Source organism: Phalaenopsis equestris, unplaced genomic scaffold (assembly GCF_001263595.1).
Source record: "Phalaenopsis equestris unplaced genomic scaffold, ASM126359v1 Scaffold214822, whole genome shotgun sequence".
Taxonomy (NCBI): Eukaryota; Viridiplantae; Streptophyta; class Magnoliopsida; order Asparagales; family Orchidaceae; genus Phalaenopsis; species Phalaenopsis equestris.
In genome coordinates this window covers 98,688-102,559 of record NW_018233575.1, presented here as the reverse complement: position 1 = coordinate 102,559, position 3,872 = coordinate 98,688, and positions in this window count along the sequence as shown.

Genomic DNA, 3,872 nt, shown 5'->3' with positions numbered 1-3,872 from the left:
TGATTTGTCGGTAATAAAAGTGCTGGAATAATGCAGTGCCACGCCTTCGGAGGTGCACTTAACTTTGAAGTGGAAAAGTTGACTCTCCTCTCATTTGTAATTGTCCACAGTCCCCTTCCAATAGTCAAAACTAATATAATCTCATCCAGTTCTGTCTCAGTAGGACTATAGTTTGAATAAAAACACAGAGTATCAAGCGGTAAATGGTAGAACATGTTGATTACCTCCGGTAAAAAAATGTACCAATTTGCCGCTGACCATGACTCGATCCTCTTCCGCCTTAGGGAGGTTTGCATAGAACTCCCGCACTACAAATATCACAACAACAGTAGAAAAACAACAAAATCGTTCCTATTGTCGGTGAAAGATCAAATCCTCCACGGATCCACCTATATTTTTAAAACAACTCTCAGGAATCAATGTCGTGACTGTTGAGCATCACTATATCTATCCTGAGCTTTCAAACTAACAAACTTGCTAGAATCAAAGTGGGTCTTTCCCTTACTCCTCTTCATTCTTGGGGTCATTTTACGAATTTCAAAAAATTTCACAATAGTTTCAAATATCAAGTCTAATCTACTATACATAATTCCTATAAGCTTAAAATACACTTTCTATGTAATTTTTATACATTTTCTCAAGTTTCTCACCATGAATAGTAAATTTCGGGTACCTCCACAATGTGCCCAAAATAAATGGTTAAAATCCAAAAATTCTACATAGAAGTGAAAATTTCACCTCAAGAAATCCAAATCTAGCAAATTTGGCTCGGATCCACCAAGAAATATCCACGAAAAGGTTTTCCCTAAACTCAAAACCGTGAGCTCAAAAGGAAGAAGATGATGGAAAAAGTGAAAATGGCATTTTTCGGGGTTAATTTTCACTTTTATTCACGAACCGGTTTTTGTGAATCAGCGCTTAAGCACAAATATGTGGAGCTTAGGCGTCTGCCTCTCGGGTTGCCTCACGCTGAAGCATGGGTTTGTGGCTCTTAGGTGCCATTGCACAATTTTTAATATTTTTGAACTTTCATAAAATGCACTATTAGCCTAAGTAAACCACCCTTAAATGGTCTTATAACACTTAAATGACTATTTTCCTCTCCTTTAAATCTCCTCACTCTCAAAATTCTCCAATATAACTAATTTGATTTGAGGCTAAAATAACACAAAATTTTCAATAACAAACACTTATATTAATTCACGAACTATTACAAACAACATTCAACACATAATTCTCATTCCAAAGAGTCTCGGATGAGAAAATTTTCCTAAATACAAACACTAAACAAACTTACACAATAAAACACATAATCACATAAACACTAAAAACAATACTTAACTCTAATACATAAAACATCTCTTAACAAGAAAATCTTAGCATAGAACTTAATTTCATTCTTCATTTGTTGGAAAAAAATTATGTCTCTCATTACTCTCTCCTTGGGCATTTGAAATATAGAGTTGATAAAACGGACGGTGGTGACGAGCTCTAATACAATCTTCTTCAATCCATTTCTGCTTAATATACATTGCCTTATCTGCTTCCTCTATATAACTAGTATGGCTAAATTGCATTTTAATTGCCATCCAATATGCTCTATATGAGTATTAACTTCATTTACCTTTGCCTCAATTGAAGCCACATCAACATCAATTTTGTTGATCTTTTCCGCTATCCTTCGATAATAACGACTAAGAAACTGTTATACATCTCTTGTGCACTCTGACTAATAAATTTCATCCTTATAGCCTCTTCTTTCTTCTTCAAATCCATCTCCCATGAAGAAATTTTTCCAAATCTCTCTTTCTTTTAGACTTTAGAACTACAAATGATTCTGGGGTAAAATTCCATCACAAAACTCTTCTATTTGTAGGCCTAAATCCTTCAAATAATGTCTAGGAACATCCTATAAATGCCATGACACGTTTAAGTTAACCAATTGGCGGTTAAAACTTCTATAAATTGCATTTTCGCACATGGTTTTTAATGCTTGTGCTTAAGCGCTGAATATTGGCACTTAAGTGCCAATACTTGTTTTAGCACCGAGAAACTTAATGTCCAAATATGCATTCTAACATGTTTAAGTCACTTAATAAAGTGTTAAAATCATTAATAACATAAATAGTCTCAAAAATACCACCCTAAATTTTCTTAATCACACACAAAAAATATTCAAAACAAAAGCACACTGATAACTATAGGTTGCCTCCCACAAAGCGCTTGGTTTTACGTCGACAACCCAACGTAACCAGTACTTATTCTGGTTGACCCATCCCCTATAAAATAGGGTTTCAGTCTATGACCATTCACTTTAAATATTACTTTATGACCATTCACTTTAAATATTTTCTCAGTTTTATGATCTTTAATATCCACAGCTCCATAAGGATAAACTTTCATCACAACAAATGGGCCCATCCACCTGGACTTAAGTTTGCCTAGAAATAATCTTAACAATGCATTATATAGAAAAACTTGTTGCCCTAGCTGAAAATTTTTAGTAAGAATCCTTTGATCATGCCACATCTTCATCTTTTCTTTGCAAATCTTAGCACTTTCATAAGACTTATGCCTTATTTCTTCAAGCTCATTTAATTGTAATAATCTTTTCTCACCAGCATCTTTTAAATTATAATTGAACTCTTTAATCACCCAATATGCTTTATGCTCAATTTAAACTAGTAAGTTACAAGCTTTCCAAAATATTAGCCTATATGGGTACATTCCTATAGTAGTTCTGTATGTAGTCCTATAAGCCCACAAAGCATAGTCAAGTTTGAGTGACCAATTCATTTTTATTAGATTTATAGATTTTTTCATAATTCTTTAATTTCACGATTGGATATTTCAGCCAAACCACTTGTCTGAGGATGATAAGCAGTAGCAATCATATGGTTTATATGATATTTCTTTAATAATTTCTCCATTTTGGCATTTCTGAAATGACTTCCCCCATCAGTTATGATAACTCTCAGCATCCCAAATCTACAAAATATATTCATTTTTAAAAACTTTGCAATTCTTAAAGCATCACATCGAGGTAAAGCAATATATAGCTTTTATCTATTTGGATACATAATCCACTGCTAACAGTATACATAAATTTCTTAAAGATGGTATAAATGGTTCCATGAAATTTAATCCCCAAACATCAAATATTTCAACTTTAGCATATAATTGAGGGGCATCTCATTTCTTCTAGAAATATTGCCTACACATTGACATTTATCACAAGTTTTGATATAAGCATTAACAACTCTCAGTAGGCCAATAAAATTCAGATTGTAAAATTTTGTATGTTATTTTATCAACACCAAAATGTCCCCCAAAATCAAAATTATGGAATTTTTGGATAATTTCATAAGTCTCTTCTAAAGGCACACATCTTCAAATAATCAGATTCTTTCCTTGTTTATATAAAAATGGGTCATCCCAAAAATATGAATTAACTTCAGATATAAATTTCCTATTCTGTTGGTATGTCATTCCATAGGGTATAATATCACTAACAAGAAAGCGCACAATGTCGGTGGAACACGCCACTCATTAATGTTGAACAATTATTCATCAGGAAAAAGCTCATTAATTTCTTTTTCAAAATAGAGTGATTTTTCTAACTCAAGTCTGGAAAAATGATCAGCAGTTAGATTTTTAGTCCCCTTCTGATCTACTATTGAAAAATCAGTATCTTACAAAAGAAGAACCCATCTTATAAGTTTAGGTTTAGCATCCTTCTTTTCATTAAATACTTAATAGCAAAAATGATTAGTATGCACAATACATTTATTTTTAATAATATATGATCTAAATTATATGATCTAAAATACTATTGTTAATAACTCTTTTTCAGTTGTTGTATAATTAATTTG